Genomic DNA, 20,254 nt, shown 5'->3' with positions numbered 1-20,254 from the left:
CTGACCCAGCAGAGACCCTCCTGGCGGGAGGGCAAATGCTCTTCACGTGGGTCACCCCGTGCTCTCCCTGTGTGTGCACAGGATTAGAGAAGGGGATTGGTTTTCTTTCTATCAGAACATAAAAACATCTAGAACTCTTCTTCTGGCCAAACAACCTTTTGAAAACAGGCTCTTTGCTCTGGTGGCATGAGCCCAAAGGAAAGGCAGCAGGGTCGCCAGTGAGAGTGTGGAGGGCTGGCTTCATCCTCTCAAGGCTGTGCACCTTATGCCCCATGCTTGGGTCAGCCCTTTGCCTCCGGGCCCAGGTCTCATCTGGGGGGGTCTGCTCGTTCGCGTGCAGACATCTGTGCCATGCAAGGTAAGCTTGGCGGGACGACACATGCTCACCCAACTCATGACGTCCAGGGCTGCAGGCGGAGTGTCATCAGAGAAGGGTCCTGAGCTGAACTCTACCTTCAGCCCGCCAGGGCCCTTGCCCCCACCTGTCGTCCGCGGAACGAGGATACCACCAGCCCCACACGCTTGCAGGGGCTGTGTAGTGCTTCTCGACAAGCGTGGAAGACACTTGGGCTGGCGTGCCTGGTGCCCGTGTGCCGCCATCTCCCGTGCTGTGAGCACTGTGGGCTTCGAGAACTTCAGCCCAAACCCACCCTGCTTCTGAGCAACACCGACCTTGGATTCCAGAGGAACAGGGAGCAGAAAGGGACTTTCAGGATGTGAGTAAAGAAAATACAGTCAAAGTCTGTCAGCATGGGTCACCTGCCCCTTCAACGTGCCACCTCCATGAACTCTGCACATCTACGTTCTTTTACTCATGAGTGAGCATGGAGTCCAGTCCTGGACCTAGAGTTCTTCAGCTGTGGCTCCGTGGCTAGTAGAAAGTTTGGAAGGAGAGGAAAACTACTTGGAAATCATATTTTCTAATTGTTGAAAAGCACAAAAGCCCATTTTGAAAGGACACAAAGCTTTGAGTTTTCTCGAAAACAGCTTCACGAAACTGAGGAATTCTTGGTCACTTGACCATCAAACAGAGAGAGGAGGTAGGTTTCTAGGTGCCCTGCCCTGGTCTTGAGATGGTTTGCCTTTCTCTTTTCTTTTTAAATATTACAGATGCGGCCATAGTTGACAGAGTATTGGGGTGAGTCACAGTTCTCAAAACTGAAAGTAAGTCCTGTCACTTTTCCCGTATGTCACACACCAGCCAGATGCTTGAAGCAGGTTGTGTGGGAGGGGCAGGCATCCCCAGGCGGCAGCTCTTCACGCACATGCGGGACTCATTCTGTCTCCTTGTCCTGCCCTCTTGCTCTTCCACAAGGGACGGAGCCACAGCAGAATCAGAGACTGCCTAAGCTTTCTAGATCCACTTGGTGAAAAAAGGCTATTTCCTTTATTCAGTTGTCTGAACTTTCTTCTCTGTTTCCTCATTCAGTGAGCATTCAAGTTCAGAGTCTATTAGATTTTACTTTAAAGGGCACAGTGGTCTGCACAGTAACATTAACTGTTAACCGTTTAGGAGCCTGCGTCATACTTTATCAAAAGCATACCCCCTTTTTTTTTTAAAGTTTATTTATGTAGAGAGAGTGTGCACGCAAGCACATGTATGGAGGAGGGGCACAGATCAAGAGAGAGAATCCCAAGCAGTCTCTGAGCTGTCAGCACTGAGCCTGATGTGGGGCTGGAACCTATAAACCGCGAGATCATGACCTAAACCAAAATCAAGAGTCAGAGGGGCGCCTGGGTGGCTTAGTCGGTTGAGCGTGTGACTTTTGCTTAGGTCATGATCTCGTGGTTCGTGGGTTCGAGCCCCGCGTCGGGCTCTGTGCTGACTGCCAGCTCAGAGCCTGGAGCCTGTTTCAGAGTCTGTGACTCCCTCTCTCTCTGACCCTCCCCTGCTCACGCTGTCTCTCTCTCTCTCTCTCCCCCCTAGAAATAAATAAAACATTTAAAAAAAAAAAAATCAAGAGTCAGACACCTAACCGGCTGAGCCACCCAGGCGCCCCAAAAGTGCTGGAGTCGCCAACAAATTTTATAGAACTCATTCCAAAAAAAAAAAAAAAAAACAAAAAAAAAAACAAAGACAGACCTATAGGTCCTGATCAGGAAACACCTGTAAGAAATGCACTGTAAAGTGAAAACAACAAGGTAAACTGTGTGCAGTGTGAGCATTTGGCTCTTTTTGTACAAATGTAAAGCATTTATCTGTTAAGTTTGTGTATTATTTTCTCCTGGAATGAAACACAAACCGCTGAATGAAGGCTTGAAACCAGAGGGGTGCACTTTGTCTTCATTTATGCGTTTTGTATTTCTTAGTTGCATGTGCACGGTGTGTTTGCTCTCATTAGAAATCTCTGAGATTAAAACAGTACACCCAACAGCTCCAGGACAGAAAATCCTTTTCCTCTGATATTCAATCTGTCTGGAATGAGCTGGTCAGTAGCTTCTGCTTCCATTTCTTCCCAGTTCTTGACTCTGTGAGTGTGTTGTATTATATGTGGTTCTCAGCCATCGTCATTTACTGTCTACTTGTTACAGTTTTTTACTCTTTTCTCCCAACATAAAATAATTGAAGGAAGACTAATCATTGCTGGCAGTGCCTCTCAGTTTTTACACAGTTCTGTGCTTTTTTTTTTTTTTTAATGTTTTTTATTTATTTCTGAGAGAGAGAGTGTGTGTGTGTGTGAGCAGGGGAAGGTCAGAGAGAGAGGGAGACACAGAATCCAAAGCAGGCTCCAGGCTCTGTGCTAGCCGTCAGCACAGAGCCCAACGCGGGGCTCAAACCCACAAACCATGTGATCATGACCTGAGCCGAAGTTGGACGCTTAACCAATTGAGCTACCCAGGCGCCCCCACAGTTCTGTGCTTTTAACAAAATGAAAGCTTGGTGTCCTCTCAGGCCAGCAGTAGGAATCCAGGACTTGAAGCAGGAATGTCTTCCTTAATACTCTCATGACTGTTCCAGGGACGCCTGGGTGGCTCAGTCGGTTAAGCATCCAACTTCGGCTCAGATTGTGATCTTGCGGTTCGTGGGTTTGAGCCCCGTTGTCGGGCTCTGTGCCGACAGCTCGGAGCTTGGACCTGCTTCAGATTCTGTGTGTCCCTCTGCCCCTCCTCTGCTCACCCTCTGTCTCTAAAAAATGAATAAATGTTAACAAAAAAATTTTTTTAATACTCTCCTGACTGTTCTAGGAAAGCTTGGCAGAGCTTCCTGCATTTTCAGTGGTGAAGTTCCATCTCACTCACTTTACCTGCAGCACTCTCTCCATCTGAGACCTAGCATGTCAGGTTCCATATCTGCAGGCGTGCAGAAGTGAGATTCATGAGGCAGAAACTTTTGATGTTAAAATCTGTGTCGTAAGTTTTCTCAGTTATAGAAAAGGATCAATACAGAGCAGGCAAAGACTTTGTTGATTAAACATACCCATTCCTCTGATGTTTATTTACTGCTCCACTCGCCTCTCTGGTTTCATTTCCAAATGACAGTAAGAGTTTGGGGCATAACCTATGTGGTCTAGCTCAGTCTTTCAGTAACTTGGTGTCCTGTTCTGTACAATGGGTATAATGATACCTGTGTCACGGGTTGCCTGAAGATTGATGGAGGTGATGTTTGTAAGATTTGCAGGTGGCCCCTTTAATCTTCACGGCCTTGAAATACGGGTAGGTTCATGCATCTTCTCTCTTCTCCGGGGGCTTGGGAAATAAATGAAAGGTGAGTATTATTCTTTATTTCTCCTCATTTACCTATTGTGTTTTTCTCCTCTGGAATGGGATCTGCTTACCTCAGAATCTTCCAAGGGGCAGAAGAGAAACTTAAGATACTGTTTAGATCCACAGGTATTGGCATGAGAATCCCCTACGGTACTTTTGTCCAAAAATTAGATACAAGTAGACTCTGTTTTCTAAGAACTTCACTTGTTCCCTTAATTTCTAGTTTTGGTTTTGAACCTGGTATTCCTGACAGATTAACATTCAGTTGACCATGGTAATGAATCCATTTGGAATACTTAGAGCCTCTGCTTTTATCTTGTTAAGATTTTCTGCAAGTAAGCTCCCATGACCTCAGATACCACTACCTTGGAAAGACTTGTCAACAGGCTTTCCACACCCAACAGTCTTGGCTCGGGCTGTTATACAAATTACCATAGACTAGGCAGCTTAAACAACAAACATACATTTCTTGCAGTCTGGAGGCTGGGCAGTCCAAGTCCAAGGTGCCCTGTGAGGCAGTTCCTGTGAGGGCCCACCTCCAGGTTTACAGATTGCTGACTTCTCTAGGTATCCTTGTGGCAGAGCTGAGAGCCATCTCTTACGTCTCTTCTAAGGAATCCCGTTCACAAGGGCTCCACTGTCATGATCTAATTACCTTCCAAAGGTCCCACCTCCTGTTACCATCATGTCAGGGGTGTTAGGATTTCAACATATGAATTTTGCAAGGACACAGACATTCAGTCCATAGCACCAGCTTATATATTTTTAAAGAAGTAGTTGGTAAGTACAGCTGTAACAGAGCCAGTCAAGCAATCTAGACAAATCATGGGAGCACACTCTGGCTGATTTGGCCTACGTTGTGACAGCCTTTCCTGGGGGCCCTGCTGGTTCAGACCTGTAGCAGTTAATCAGAGAACTGATGCCATTCACGCTACTTGCTGTGTGACCATTTGCCTATCATTCACTCTGATTTTCCTCATCAGAAAAATGGACGTGCTGATTCCCATTGCAGCCCCCTTTCCAGGTGTTTGTGAGGCAGTGGGACTCCATGAAGGGGAGGGGGGCTCTTCAGACACCACACGGCAGCAGTTCGGGGAGAGTTTTGGCAAGTACACTCTCTTTTAGGATTGGAACATTGAATATCTTCCCTCTAAGACACACAGTAGGTTGGGGAAACCAGTGTCGTCAGTGGGTGATGCTCAAAGAGAAAGTTATCCCTGGAAGATGACACAAATTTATGTGCTTTGATAAGGAAGTAAAATAGAAGAGAGGGTCCCAGGACAACAGAAGCAAAGGACTCTTCAAGCCGTGTGCGGGGGCTACCCCGTCGGGGCCTGCAGGAGTGAGCACGGGGGAGAGTCCGGACAAGTCCGGTGAGGGTTATCACCGGGCAAATTATGTGGAGCCTGAAAACCGAAGATGTTTATCAAGGCGCATTTTTCTATAAGGTGCTCAGGATGGCCAGAGATTGTAGCTACATTCTTTCTGCCATGTTTTTACAACATGCGCTTCACTGAATTTTTTACATAGTTTTCTATGAGATCAGTACTTAGAACACATTATAATGCTACGAATGTAAAGAATTCACATTTTGAGAACATTTTGCTTTTGTCCAAGCCTTCTTACCATACATATTTAATTACAAGGCACGAGGATTAATGGGACTTTGAATATTTAAAGCTCTTTTCCCAAGATTGATTTGATTTAATTACTCCTGAGCTCAGCGTTTGCAGTTTGGTAACTTGCCGTTTGGATGTGTGTGAGGAGAGTGGCTCAGGCGTGCTTCCCTGCCCGCCAGGCCCCACCCTGTTCGTTTTGGGCTCATCACTTTGTCCTTCCACTTTGGGGAAGGGAGAGAAAGGTAGCAGAAGCTGGCCTCTGTGGAGTTCATCTTCCAGCTTGCTGTCATTTTCAAAGCAGTAATGTTTAGCATGCATCCCTTAGCATCCAGGAAGATAGTCACAGAACAGTTTCTGCAGCCCTGCTCTTCCAGAGCCTTGAAAGTCCTCTCGCACCCTGGGTTCCTTGAGACCTGCTGGCCTGTGTGGAGAGGAGGGATAGCACAGGCCCCAAAAGAGCTCAGACCCCAGACGGGGCCAGGGGGAGGCTTCTCTCCTAACACTGATCACAGTTACCCATCTAGTTGTGAAGGCAGAAAAGGCCCAAGAGCCTGTGGGCCAAAGAGAAGGGAGTGGCTTTGTTCCAGGCAAGTGTGTCCTTTCCACCTCAGGCCGCCACGGCCAGCAGAGCCACCCTTGTGTCCACACATCTGCGGTGGATGACGCCTGTGGGGAGCTTCCCTGGGTCCTCCAGACCAAGTCCAGTGACCGAAGGCTCACTCCCTTTCCACTGTGATCTTGCTCCCTGTGCGAGGCAGCATGTGGAGCAAGCAGCTGGTCGCAAAGGTGGTGGGGTTGAGGGGGTGCAGAGGGTTCGCCAGTAGAAACTGGCTTCGTCCGGTTGTGACCCACCGTGAGCAGTGCCCGGCCCCTGTGCTCAGCCTGCACGGGTGGACAGGGGGTTGGAGGATGGCCCGTGCCCGCATAGGCGGAGCCTGGGGTTGGGGCGCAGCCACAGACCACCCCAGTCAGAGTTCACGTTTCCTTCTTACGGAGGGAGAGGACCTTACAAAAGCAAAGGTTTTGAGCCTTGAACAGATGCTGTTTGCAAGCCCATTGGAATCGCTGTTAAAATATCAGTAGGAGCAGCTCCTCTGCCCTCAGCCCGGGGCACAGGCACCATGGCCTTGAGTAGAACTGAGGACACTGCACAACTCCGCTGGCTGATCTTTGCTGCCACTGACACAGCCCAGGCATGCTTTCCAGAGACCCCAGGGAGCATCGTGCTCCAGGAATGGTGGCCGGTGCTTCCTGGAGCAGGTCAGGAGTCACAGAATCTGGCAGTAGTCTGAACGTCAGGATGGCTTGGTTTGTTTTGTGTGTTTTAATGCACAGGCTCAGCTTAGAAAGCCACGTCCAGCCGTTGTAAGTCAGTGCCAGACACCGGCCAGGCCAAATTGCTTCTCTGCCTCCTTGTTCTTCACACATCACCGTCGGCTTTTTATCTAGTCCTTACCTCAGCTGTGGCCAGCCTTCTCACCATGTGTAACTTGTCATATCATGATATTATTCTTGTTCTTTAAGCAAAACCTTCCCTGCCCCCATCCATTTGAAATGAAGCTGGAGGATCCTGTCTGTCATGTGTGTGATAATGGCCAGAGTAACTAGGCTATGAACTCTGCTCAGTTCATTGGGAGGTTTTGTGACTCTTATTCCAAAATATTGATGGGACTCAGCCTCAGAGTAACCCTGAGATGTCATTACCCCCACTTTACCAGATGGGGACACTGGGGCCAGTGGGGCAACCCAATCAGGCAGGAGCCGGCAGTGTAGGTGGTGAATAGATTTCACCCACCCGGCAGAGCAAAGGAGATAAAAGTTTATTGAATACACCGCAAGGGAGTAGCTGGCAGGACAGCAAAGGAGAGACTGTCTGCCAGGAGACGGTGGTAAGGGGATTTGGTTAAGGGGGGAATGAGGTGGGATGGGAACAGATGGAACTTTCCTTTTTTGGTACCTGTGCCCAGTTGCAAGTAGCCCTTTGGTCAGCTAGGGCCCTTGTCGAGGTAGGTTGCTTAATGAGCCTGTTTACATTCCGCCCGGTGGTCCCTGCGGGCCCTTTCACCTTACTCAGGTTCCCATTGCCCAACCCTGTTGCCTAAAAGCAGCCTCTTCCGGGCTCCGGGGTTAAGTACATACCCATAGAGGGCTGAGCCAGGATTGAAGCCGCACATTGGTTTAGAAGTTTCTAGTGGCATAGTTAAGACTATGATGCCCCTGTACCTTTGGCCAGCGTTACTTCACACGGGGAGTAAGGAGATCACGTCCCTACACTGGCATGGCGAGGAGTGTGGGGGGCGCCTCCCGTTCCTTGGTCACTGCATGAGGTTGGCAGCTGTATTGGGCACACACAGTTTCTCATTTATCTTTACAGGAGTCCTGCAGGTACTTGCTTTCCCCATTTTTATTGATGAGGAAGCAGAGGGCAAGACTCGCTCAGCGTCACACAGATCTCTTTGGTCCCTGTCCCCTCTTCCTGACGTGATGCTGTGTTTTTAGCATTTGCTTTTTGCCGTAGGATTGTAGTCATTGCATATGTACGTGCCTAGCTTTTTTTTTTTTTCCTTACTTAGCATGACATGAACCACTTCTGCCTTCTTAAACAGTTTTTAAGCCTGTGTCTGGGTGGTTATCATTTCATCAGTGTGCCCTGAGGCCAGGTAGAAGGTGTTTTCCGCTTTTGCTGCTGCACGTAACACAGTGTGTGGCTTTTGTACATAAAGCCTTATCTTTTTTAGAATTATTCCTTGGGATAGATCCCTAAAAGAAGACTCTTAGGTCCAGGAGAATCCATTTTCTTGAGACTTCCAAAATTCTTTCCAAAAGTGTTATACGTAGTTATCTTGCTTCTAGTATGAGTACATGCCACTTATTTTCAAAGGAAAAATGTCATATTCTCTTCTTTAGCTCAGAAACTGGCTGCCCTTCCAGAGGGACACTGACAGCTGTGAAGGACTCCTCTGTGAAGCAGCCTTTGAGGTGTTTCCAAAGGATTTAAGACAAAATAGGAGTTTTTAGAGTCTGAATCTGAGCAAAAGCAAGTATGGGCTGGCACCTAGGGACAGAGTCCACCAACTGTGCGATTTCAAAAAGTGGGGAACAGGCGCGCAGCTGGTCCTGGCAGCACAGCACCCGCTGCTGTCTTGGTTATCCTGGGAGGACAGGGGCACTTCCATTTTCAGTGTGGGTGTCTCTTGATCGTCCCTGACATGAGGGGAGCAGCTGCTGGGGAGAAGAAACAGTGGGAAAAGGACAAAAACAGGCAGATGTGCCTGTGAAGCCGCATCTCAGGGGCATGTAAACCTGTTCCCTCAAGGTCGGTGGTGGCTCGGGGAGTTTGCTGCCTTCAGTCACATTTGTAGCATTCTTTAGAAGATCCTTGGGGGCACCATTTGAGGCCACTGTCTTGGTTCCGAACTTGCTTTTTAAGTTTGGTCTTCTCCCTTCCCATTCTGGATGTTTCCCGTTCATATAATCAGGACTAAAGTGTGTCACTTGATTGGATGCCCTGACCAGTGAATAATGCACTGAAGCTGGCCAGCGCTGTCTGTGGCGCGTGGAAGTTGTGACTGTGGCGTGTGGAAGTTGTGACCAGTGAGGCTTGGGGCAGCTCACCAGGTGCAGCTGTCTCGAGCTGAGTTACAGGGTTCCTTGGTGATGCCTCCCTAGTAACATGGACAGAGAAAAAGGTTCATGCTGTGGCTTTTGCTAGGCTTAGGAAGGAGGAGGACATCTGTCCTTAGTGTGGAGGGTCCTGCCTGACCCCTGAGGCTTTGAGAAAACCCTTGGAATAAACTAGAGAGAAACGTGCACTGGAACAGGACTAGTGGTTTTTCTCTCGGAAGCTTAGAAACTGTTAGAGCCATGGCGGAAGGCCCTGGAGGGAAAGTAAGAACCAAAATCTAAGCTCCTTCTATGGTCCCAGCCAGAAACAGTGGTGGTTTGTGGACACACACAGGAGTGGGAGAAAGGGGCGCCTGGGTGGCTCTGTCAGTTAAGCATCCATCTTTTGGTTTTTGCTCAGGTCACCATCTCATGGTTCATGGAATTGAGCCCCATGTCAGACTCTGTGCTGACAGCATGGAGCCTGCACGAGATTCTCCCTCTCCCTCTCTCAAAATACACTTTTTTTTTAAAGGAATGGAGGGATGTGAGGTAGAGCTGGCACTACTAGCTAGTGGGTGGTAGCATCCTTTAGTGATAGAGGGCAGACGAAGAACAGCTTTGTGGGGAAGCAGGGGCATCCCAATTCATGTTTCAGACGAATCTAAATGCCTTTAGACGTCCCAAGTGGAAACGTGCAGCCGGGTTGAGGCACAAACCTGCCACTCGGGAGCGGTGAGAACCTTGGAGCCTGGGCCCAGTGAGGCAGCAGGGCCCTGACTGGTTTTGCCTGGGGGAGTTGGAGATTATGGGGAGGCAGCTCCAGGACTGAACCTGGAAAGCTGGGGCAGAGGAGAGGCTCCCAGAAGAGTATGCGGCTTATTGAAAGTGTTTCTGAGAGCGGGTAGGGAGGTGATGTGGCTGGGAAGGGGCCAGTCCCTGTGGGAAGTCTGTCCAGGGTGGGAAATGGGAATAATGTCCAGTGTTTCAGAAGGCTATTATGGCGGCAGTGTGGAGCAAGGACTGGAGGTGAGGGCGGCGCAAGGCACCAAGACAGGCCGCGCACCTCACCCCGTGCAGCCACACTGCTTCCCCCACCCAGGCCCCACTTGTGGCCAGCAGAAAGGCAGAGGTGAGCAGGCCAGCCTGTGGGGGGAGGGGGTCTGGCTCTGGATCCTATGTTATGGTCTAGCTGCTCCTGAGCCAGTTCTTTTTTTTTTTTTTTTTTTAATTTTTATTTATTTCTAAGATAGTGAGAGAGACAGCACGAGCAGGGGAAGGTCAGAGAGAGAGGGAGACACAGACTCTGAAATAGGCTCCAGGCTCTGAGCTGGCAGTCAGGACAGAGCCCGACGCGGGGCCCGAACCCACGAACCGTGAGATCATGACCTAAGCGAAAGTCGGACGCTTAACCGACTAAGCCACCCAGGCGCCCCTCCTGGGCCAGTTCTAAAGGCACTCCTGGAGTATCTGGGTGGCTCAGTCAGTTAAGCATCCGACTTCAGCTCAGGTCATGATCTCGCGGTTCGTGGGTTCCAGCCCTGTGCTGACAGCTAGCTCATAGCCTGAAGCCTGTTTTAGATTCTATGTCTCCCTCTCTCTCTGACCTTCCCCTGCTCTCGGTCGCGTGCACGCTCTATCTCTCTCTCTCTCTTTCTCTCTCCCTCCCTCCCCCCTCCCCTCTCTCCCTCCTTCCCTCCCTCAGGAAATAAATAAAACCTTAAAAAAAAAAATTTGAAGGCACTCCTGTTGCTGTTCCTTTTAAGACCAGCAGTTTTCAATGCGCGCATGCGCTCCTTCTCTCAGTCCTTTCCTTTCCCCTTGCATCCTGCAGCAGCACATTCCACTGGCAGATTCTACGGCAGGAATGTTCTTGCTTGATTTCAGTGGTTTGATTTTATGATCTGTTGCCACAGCGCCTGAAGCTCAGGCCTTACCAAATATATGTTTGTGTGGTGCACACATCAACCCCCAGAAACAGTGAGGCAAGGAGGACTGTGGAGGGGCTCTCTGGTCAGCTTTGCTCCAACCAAAAGGCCTCGCCCACCTTCCCCCGGCTTCCTAACAGCCCGTGGCAGTGAGTCCCATCTATAGCGTGTCCACACACTGTCCTCACCTGCCTGCTTCATTCCTGACAGCGTATCCCTAGGAGCTGGGCAGGCCGCAGTGTTCCCTGTACAGCACCATTCTGGGCCCCAGGGGTCTGCCCCAAGTCCCCAGACACCCACAGAACAGGCAGGGCAGCCCTGGCCCGGCATTGCCGCCTGTTCTGAGACCCCAGCCACTTCCCTCCGTAGCTGTGCGGTATTACGCTGCCCGCTCCACCCTGTGCCGCAGTCTCATCTGGAAGAACAGGGAGGAAAACAGCACCCTTTGGAGGAGGTCTGTTACAGGATCTGACGGAAGAATGTGCTTAATTCTGCCTTTTGTCATTCACCCCGCTGCAGGTCTCAGCTCTTACTCTTAGATGGGGCAACTTGACTCAGTGGTCTTATCAGTTTTCTGTACTTGGGGCTCCCATAAATTTCCTGGTTGCTGTGCTCACAGCCATTGCCAATCCCTGTGTGGCCAGGGTTACTGGAAAGCAACTGGTAAACTGCCCACACTGCCCATGTCTCCACACGCTCCGCTCCACTGCAGCATCTTCGTTTTCCTCGGCCGTCTCTCCACATCTGCGCTTTAGCCCCCTTTGCTCTCAGTTTCTACCAGTCCTCTCGATTTCCCTCTGCCTTTTAAGTTAGAGAAGCCAGCTCCTACTTGGTGAGCTGGTGTCCAGAAATAGGCTCTGTCACCTTCTGTGTAAGGGGCCTCTCCGTCCTGTCTTACTGCTGGAGACCCTCTTCGGGCCTGGTGTTTCTGCAGCTGCACTGGAGGGGCCCATGCTGTGAGCAGTTGTGGTGACGGCAGCAATGCAGAGCAGCAGCTGACATTTATGGTCACCGCTGTGTGCCATCACCCTGTACTCACTGGAAGTGGTTGTCTCATCCAGTCCTGTAGCCCTCTTATACCCCCTTGTATAGCTTGCAGAAACCGAAGCTGGGAGAGCTGGGGCAGCCCTGTCCCACTCATCTGTCTGAATCCCACTTTTTTTGGTCTGTGTGACAAGTTCACGGCGTGTACCTAGCTAGGCTGTGAGGCTGATTGGGGGATTACCTCAGGCAGATCCTTGACTTTTAGTTCCCTTCCTGAGACTGGTCACAAGCCTTAATGTTCTACAGATCTTGTTCATGAGATGTGAATAAAATATTAGCATTGCAGGAGCTCATCTGACATAAAGCTGCGTTGTACGTTTCTCTGCATGTGGATATTCAAAATGAATTGAAAGCCTTGTAGATGGCACCAGGTGGGTAGGTTTCTGAGGGAGATTTTGTCAGTCTAGTGAGGAGCTAACAATTGCAGCAGGCAGGCAGCAGAGGGCCCCCGTGCCTCACCCAAAAAAGCCTCGATTCTGTCTGGCCTTGTCTCCATGCTTGCCGGTTCCCAAGCCAGCGCCCTTTGGCGCAATAGGAAGCATTCAGACTAGCCTGCACTGGAGTACTCCTCTCTCAACTGGGAGGAAACCCCAGCACCTCCAACATCCAAGATAGGAGTCAAGTAGAAGGTAGAAATTACAGTTAATTATAGAAGAACAGTTGCAGAATCTGATGACCCTGTAGTCACATGTGGTTTTGCCTTGAGGGTGGGACATGGGATTGTGTGTCATTGTATGTAAAGGAGTTACCCACTGGCTTCTGCAGGAACCAGGAAAGGAACAGGAAACTGTCCGTCCAACTCCTTCACATTCTAGGATCCCCTTGCCCTGATTTTTGCTGGGTTCTGATCCAGTAACTCTAATGGTCTTTGCATGTTTGACCCTCCCCCAGTCAGATTCTTTCCTGGAATGTTCTGAGCAGCTGTCCCAGGACTGTGGACAGTAAATGCTAGTGAGGTAATGACAGACTCACCCAGAATGGGAGTAAGCTGTTTGGCTCTTAATCCTCAGTATTAGCAATTGAATGGCCAGATTCCAGCCGGGTTCTTAGTAATTTCTTTCCAATCTGAGGATCCTGACTGTAGGTGTTTTGAACAATGCCTTTATAAGGGCTTGTTATTTATTATAATCTACTAAACACTATATATGGGCTTCCTTTTTTTTTTTTATAAAGTTTTTTTAGAGAGAGCATGAGCGGGGCAGGGGCGGGGGGACAGAGAATCCACTGGACTCTGTGCTAACAGCACGCCCAACGTGGGGCTTGAACTCACAAACTGTGAGATCATGACCTGAGCCAAAATCGAATGCTCAACCAACTGGGCCACCCAGATGCCCTGTGGATATGAGCCTTTAAATCAAGGCCTAGATCTTCTTTTTCTTTTTTTTTTTTTTTAAGATATTTTTTTTTCTCCTTTATAGTAGAAACCTTGGGGAAATGGCAAGAAAGCCAAAAGAATGTGGTTCTCTCCTTAGCAGTCAACGCCTGCAGTGGGCACAGCTTCTCATGCTTGCTAGTAGTGAATGCTGGAGGCCTTGCCCATGGCCCGTGCACAGCAAGTAGAGGCCAGCACTTTCGGAGGCGATGGAAAACTGGCAGGCGCCCGTTGATATGATGCAGTAGGATAACATGCTCAGCAGTCTCTGAGTAACATGTGCTTGCTCTGAAGTGAACACCTGACAATTTAGAAATAATACAAAGTAAAACCCTTGTCAGCTTTCCACACCGAATAAGCTCTGTCACAGCGCCTTTCGAGTGTCAGGTGGGGAGGCTGCGCGTGCTCAGGTCCTGTAGTGGCATTTGACTTAAATTGGGCCTCCTGTTAGGTTTCTTATCAAAGTCATTTAACACGGTTTCATTTGGTTGGTTTCTTAAGAGGCCGTCACCCCTGCCCACTCGAAGTAGGGGCCTTGAATGAGATTGTACCCATTAGGAGCAGCCCAGCTGGACGCACACCTGGGTCTGGGCCCAAGGTCAGCCTTGAAATCACAGCGTGGGTCCATGGCTAGTGGGGAAGCACTTTGAGCCTGAGGCCCAACGAAGGCCGGTGCTTTCCCTGTCTGTCCTGGCTCTCATAGCATCCTGTGCGTTCATGAGTCCTTTACTGGTTTCCTGGTTGTTGGGCCTAGCGTACTGTTCTTCCATAAAGACAAGGTCTTGGATTGAACCAGCTTTCCGGCTCAAGGCTACCCTCTCCAGGTGCAACTGCCCCCACCACGACCTCTCAGGATTTCCAGGGTGTGGCCTGTGTTCCAGGAGCAGCTCTGAAGCCGTAGTGGCCACACAGCCAGGCAGACAGGACTGGAGCCGCTCACCAGCTCTGCTGCAAGTGCTCTTGGGAGATTCCCCCAGCGGCAGTGCTGACGGGCTGGTCTTGTTCTTTGCACCTGCTGTCAACACTTTCACTGCCAGCTCTGTTTGTTTTAGTTTACATAAACTTCTCCGGTCTGGGGCTGGAGAAATTGGAGTTTCTTTGGAACAAGAACTCGACAGAGGTGGTGCCATGAGCCTCAGTCTCCGTGCAGTTCTACTTCTCCCCGTCCACTGAGACCCAGCCTAGGGAAGTCACTCCCCAGCAGGAGCACACGAAGCACTAGCTGTTTCGCATCCACATTATTTCAAAAGCTTCCCTCCTTATGCTCCTACAACTGAGCGAGCATCGGCACCTCTTTGAATAGGATTCCCTGACCAGCAGTTCTTAATAAGCTATGGTTTCTTAGGGTTTGGGGTTTGTTTTTTTTTCCTCCTTGGCCAAATGGAAAAGCTTCTTCAGAACCTTCCGTCTTCCCATTCCCCCTGGTCTGGGGTCTCACTCTGAACTGTAGCCCTGGCCTCCTGCTGTCTGTCCCCAACTCTCCTCTTTCCCAGCTGCCCTGTAATGGCAAGTCAGCCTTGCTCACTGTTCCTTCATGTCATCTAGGGAGAACCTGCAGCGGCTTCTAGAACCCCAGGCTTCTGACACTCTTTCTAGTCTGACCCCTTCCTCCTGTTTCTCACAAATGACACCAGTCCCCTGCCTGCTTGCATATGTTTGTGTAGATGCCTTGCCCTGGACAAGTTCCCTCATTCTGTGCACCACTGGTCCTGTTGCCTCCACAGTCTTCTCCAGCCCACATAGCTCCGTTGAGTCTTTCTGCCCCAGTTACCATACATATGCAGGCAGGCAGGCAGAGTCTCTGTCTGACGCTTTGGGGCTCCAGAGAAGGATTCTAGTAACCACTGAGTAGTTAACTTATTTCCTTCACTCGGGTGGTACTGGTGCCTGATGTGGGACCTTCCTGCCTGTTGGTGGGGTTCAGTATTAGAATACATCTGTTTCAGCAACAGGTTCAGTAAACTCCATCGCTTGGGACGGCAGGGGGAGGGTATTCTCAGGGTCATGAGTTTGAGCCCCAAGTTGAGTGTGTTAAGTGTAGAGATTACTTTTTTTTTTTTTTTTTTTTTGGAGATAGACAGAGCATGAGAATGGGAGGGGCAGAGAGAGGGGAAGACAGAAAATCTGAAGGAAGCTCCAGGCTCTGAGCTGTCAGCACAGAGCCCAACCCAGGGCCCAAACTCACAAACCGCAAAACCATGACCTAAGTCGAAGTTGGACACTTAACCGACTGAGCCACCCAGGCACCCCGAGGTTACTTTTTAAAGTAAGTAAGTGAGGGGCACCTGGGTGGGTCAGTCAGTTAAGCGTCCGATTTTGGCTCAGGTCATGATCTCACAGTTTGTGGGTTAGAGCTCTGTGTCAGGCTCTGTGCTAACAGCTAGCTCAGAGCCTGGAGCCTATTTCAGATTCTGCGTCTTCCTCTCTCTCTGACCCCCTGCTCATGCTCGCTCGCTCTCTCTCTCTCTCTCTCAGAAATAAATAAAACATTTAAAAAAATTTTAATAAATAAAGTAATTATACAAGTAAAAGATTATCGTTCCCCCAGGGTAAACGTATTTAGAGGCAGCTACTTCCAGGAAGCCATATATTTATCTGGATTGGAAATAAATCCAGGACACTCTAGGTGTTCTGGGACTTGTTCATAGTCTCTACAGCCTGTCTCCCATCTGTGTCCCCAAGAATCATGACTTGGAGTCTCTAGCATGTATGAAGATCAGAAGACAGCAGTATGTGCGCAAGTGGAACATGACTGCTCTGGATTTACCACTGTCTAGTGTTTGATGAACCTTGAAGGCCACTTTACTAGTTTGCTAGGGGTGCCATAACCAAATGCCACAGACTGAGTGGCTTAAACAAGAGAAACTTACTTTTTGGCATTTCACAGTTTATTTTTATTCTTCCGGAGTCTGTAAGTCCAAGATTAAGGTGTTAGCAAGTTTGATTTCTTCTCAGACCACTCTCCTTGAGTTGAAAATGGCCACCTTCTCCACGGGTCCTTCCATGGCTTTCCATTGTGAATGTGCATCCCTGGTGTCTGTGTGTCCACATCTCCCCTTCCTAGAAAGACACCAGTCAGAATGGATTAGGGTCTGCCCTAAAGTGCCTTTGTTCAACCTAATCACCTACTTAAAAGCCCTATCTTCATTTTGATTAAAAGCCCTACCACATTCGGAGGTATTGGGTACTAGGACTTAAGCATCTGAACTGGAGGAGGGGGTACAGTTCAGTCCACAAATAATGACATGGGTTTTTTCGTGGGGGAGGAGAGGGGTTGTAGGTTGGGGGGGGGTGTTTTGTTTTTACTGGGTCTGATATTCAGTTCAGAAAGCAATGTAAAGCAAGACCGGTTAGGATTGAGCTTAACAATTGAGCCAAAAGCCAATCAATCAGAGTATTGGCATATGTCCCTGTGCATTTCCAAGTTGTCCTGCCTTCGTCTGGGCACGTTAGAGCAGTTTGTTCTAAGCCTGAATAGAGCAGAGCTTGGGGAACCTGGCAAAAGGCAAATGGCAACTAGTGAAGTTTTATCCTTTTGTCCATCTGTTATTTTGAGCAGTTGCTGTAAAGAAAGCACTGAGACTGAAAACAGATACTAGCAGTGCCAGAGCAGACTCCCCTCTGGCAACTCTCCGCAATCAGGTGTTGACAGAAATCACTGCAAGCCCTTCTAGGGGAGGGGACGTGGCTGGGGGTGCGGCCAGTGCAGCTCCCACCAGGGAGACCTTCAGCTCTACCTTCCCTGGGCTAGACTCTTGCCCTCTAGGGTGCTATAGATGAGCCGCCTGTGTGGTCACCACTGCACGTTCCCCGCCAGGGAGGCCACGTCACAGGCACTGAGAGCAAGAATGGGGACTAAGCACGCTCTGGGAGTAGGGTGGTAGGGACACATTCCTGATTCATCTCTCCCTGATCAAGCTCTCATGACAGTGTTTGAGGTAGTGGCATCCTAAGGTTTGTTTTATAGCCACTCTCGCTACCAGCACTGGAAATGTACACCCAAGAGTAAGCAGACAAGGGGCACCTGGGCAGCTCATTGGTTAAGTGTCCAGATCTTGGTTTCGACTCAGGTCATGATCGCACAGTTTTGTGAGTTCAAGCCCCACGTCAGGTTCTGTGTTGGCAGCATAAAGTCTGCAAGTCTGCTTGGAAATCTCTCTCTCTCTCTTTCTCTCTCTCTCTCTCTCTCTGCCCCTCCCCACTTGTACTGTTTCTGTCTCAGAATAAATTTAAAAAAAAAAAAGCAAACAAGACAATAAAGGATGGTCTATCTTCATCAGTCAGTCAGCTCAGCACTCTCCGTTGGGCCTGAACATCTCCTCCTGGTAGCTATCCCAGTGTGACGTGGCATCAGGCAAGCTCCCCCCACCATGTGACTGGGTTCTTCTTGCATCAGCGAGCCACCACCGTGCTCAGGCGGCTGTGTGCTCCGTGCTCACGGTTCATATAGAGCCCTGAAGCCATGTCAGCATTGTTTACAGAGGTGCTTTCCGAGATGTGTTGTCCACCATCTCGTTTTCAGTAAGATTAGCCAAATTCAACAGTACGTTTAGGCCTTGATTTATAAACACAAAACAGTCACAGATTTCCCTGCCAGCTCCTCCTGTCACCTCATTCTCTAGTACCTTTTTGGTGTCTTCTTGTTGAATCTGTTGGTCACCTTCCACTTGAAGCAAATTGGAGTGAAGATTTTAGGGGCATTGAGGAAAAGAATGGACAATGAGGGGCGCCTAGGTGGCTCAGTGATTGAGCACCTGACTTTGACTCAGGTCATGATCTCACAGTTTGTGGGTTTGCGCCCTACGTCGGGCTCTGTGCTGACCACTAGCTCAGAGCCTGGAGCCTGCTTCAGATCTGTCTCTTTCTCTCTCTGCCCCTCCCCTGCTTACACTCTGTCTCTCAAAAATAAATAGATGTAAAAAATAAAATTAAAAAAAAAAAGAATGGACAGGAATGTTCTCAACTTCCCTGTAATTGCCAGTAGCAAAACTTGATCTTCTAAAGAGCACCGGTTGTCTGATTTTTTTTTTCTAAATAGAGGTATCAAAAGGACCAGCAAAACCAAGACCTGTGTAAAAAGAGGTCAGTGCCTCCTAAAGTGGATGTGCATCAGAATCGCTAGCATTACTTGCGCAGGCACTTCTGATGGGCAGGTCTCGAGTGGCGTCTGCTCTTGTGCGTTCCTGACAAACTCGCAGTACACAGTGCTGCTCGTCCTTTGGGGAGCAACAGACTGGGTGACCGTCCTCCAAGGGGACCATCTGTAGCCACCTGCTTGCATCAAGTGTTCTCTAGTGTTCTTTATGGTATCGTGTCTCACAGAAAAATCATTGAGGAAACAAACAGCTCCTATTTGAAAGAGAAGATTTGTTTTCACACGAAGAGCCACACGGGCGTGTGAGGAGGAGCGCAAGGACAGTAGTGTCTGGAGACCTCACATGGGTGATGTGCTAACCATACAGCGTTGTGCTATTTTCCATTACAAACGTGTGAAAGACATGCATCCTGTAACTGGAGTTGCCAAAGCCTGTGAACTGGGAGAATAAAAGGAACGAGAGATTGGAAGAAGAGTGGCCTGCCTGTGCTGTTTATCGTCGGGGGGTTCTCTGTTAGGACTGTGTCCCTGCTGCTGCACCTTCCAGGCTGGCACATTCCCCCTCCCGCTGCTTATCCTGCCTCGGTGTCAAGCTGATGTTGCTTCCTCCCTTCTCTGACTCGCGTGCTCAGCTCACAGCTCCTGTGCCCGAGTCAGACTCCTTTTTGTCACACTTCAAAAGGAGCAGGAAGGAATGACTGAAAGCCCACCTTTGCTGTTTACTCTGAGGAGGGTTTTTGATGTGTGTGTGTGTGTGTGTGTGTGTGTGTACACACGTGCACACATGCATCCGTGCTTTCTGCAGGGGTAGTTTTGTTTTTTTAATGAGCATGAAAAACTACCCACGTGGGCGGTGGCTTTCTCCGTGCAAGCCTGGCACGAACGGCACTCGTGAAGTGTGCTGTCGCCTCAGCTTCCAGCTGAGGTCGAGGATGGGACCGTCCTTCCAAAACCAGAGGAAAGGGACTGTCGTCTGCAACACATCAGCAAGCCACGTCACTCTTGATTTTCTTATCCCGCTCGGCAAGAATTAGGCAGCCCATCATTATACTTTCTTAGTTGAATCCAAAAGAGAATTAGCAAATTTTGAGGTGGCCAGAAAGGATCAAAAGTAATTACACCCTGAAATTTATTTACCTTTGTTTGTTCTTTCTGGGAGAATTCTGTCTCCTCATGATATAAATAATTTGGGAGAACTGTGAGTTCTTTGGAGGAAAGTCATTCTGAAAACCTTTACAAGTGTGTGGTCTCCTTGATTCCTCTGCCTGGGCGGTGAGGAGGCCCTGAACTCAAAAGCAAAGAGCTCTTTGGTCAAATGTGTACAAGCAGAGTATTGCCAGGGTCCACAGCTGAAGGATTAGACCCTTTTATGAGAGACTGTCCCCATATTTGAAGCATGAAGAGAGCATATGGTTGGTTTGGTGACATCAGGCACTGCTGATGGCACCACGCTCTGCTTCGTGCCCAGTGGGGACTTGGTAAATACTGTACATGGATGGCGGCATCATAGATCTGCCCTGCAAACCATGTGAGTAAAGAAAAAAAAAAAGACCCTCATAGATTGCCCTACGTGCTAGTGTAGAAAACAGGCCCCAGGGAACATCAGGCTTGTCGCTGGTGTTCTCAGTGTTAGAGGGTTGGAAACAGAAAAGGCAAGTAGTCAGAGGTGCCTCGGGAAAGTGCAGCCCACTGGTGAAGTGAGCGTTCAGGCCAGTGTCTGAGAGCCGGGCATCACATACCTGAAGCTCCGTGTTTTCTCAGTTCATCTTAATGCTCGTCCAGGGAGATCTAAAGAGTAAGGCTTTGCAAGACACCAGGGCGCCTGCTCTAGCAGAAATAGCAACAAAGTGCCTAGTGTCTAAAGCATGGGCTCCTTCTGCCCTATTGC

At 49.3% G+C, this 20,254-nt stretch overlaps 1 protein-coding gene and 1 non-coding gene across 7 annotated transcripts in view; both read left to right on the top strand.

Moving 5' to 3' along the window:
• Positions 1-20,254, top strand: part of RNF216 (ring finger protein 216) — a 155,199-nt gene that overhangs the window by 87,359 nt on the left and 47,586 nt on the right. The window lies entirely within an intron of this gene.
• TRNAK-UUU lies at positions 1,733-1,817 on the top strand. Its single transcript is given in 2 exon segments — positions 1,733-1,769; positions 1,781-1,817. It is a non-coding gene; the product is annotated as a tRNA-Lys (tRNA).

The sequence above is a fragment of the Hyaena hyaena genome, unplaced genomic scaffold (assembly GCF_003009895.1).
Source record: "Hyaena hyaena isolate Hyena2069 unplaced genomic scaffold, ASM300989v1 scaffold_20, whole genome shotgun sequence".
Taxonomy (NCBI): Eukaryota; Metazoa; Chordata; class Mammalia; order Carnivora; family Hyaenidae; genus Hyaena; species Hyaena hyaena.
The sequence above is the reverse complement of the archived record's forward strand: the minus strand, read 5'-3'. Positions and strand labels throughout refer to the sequence as shown.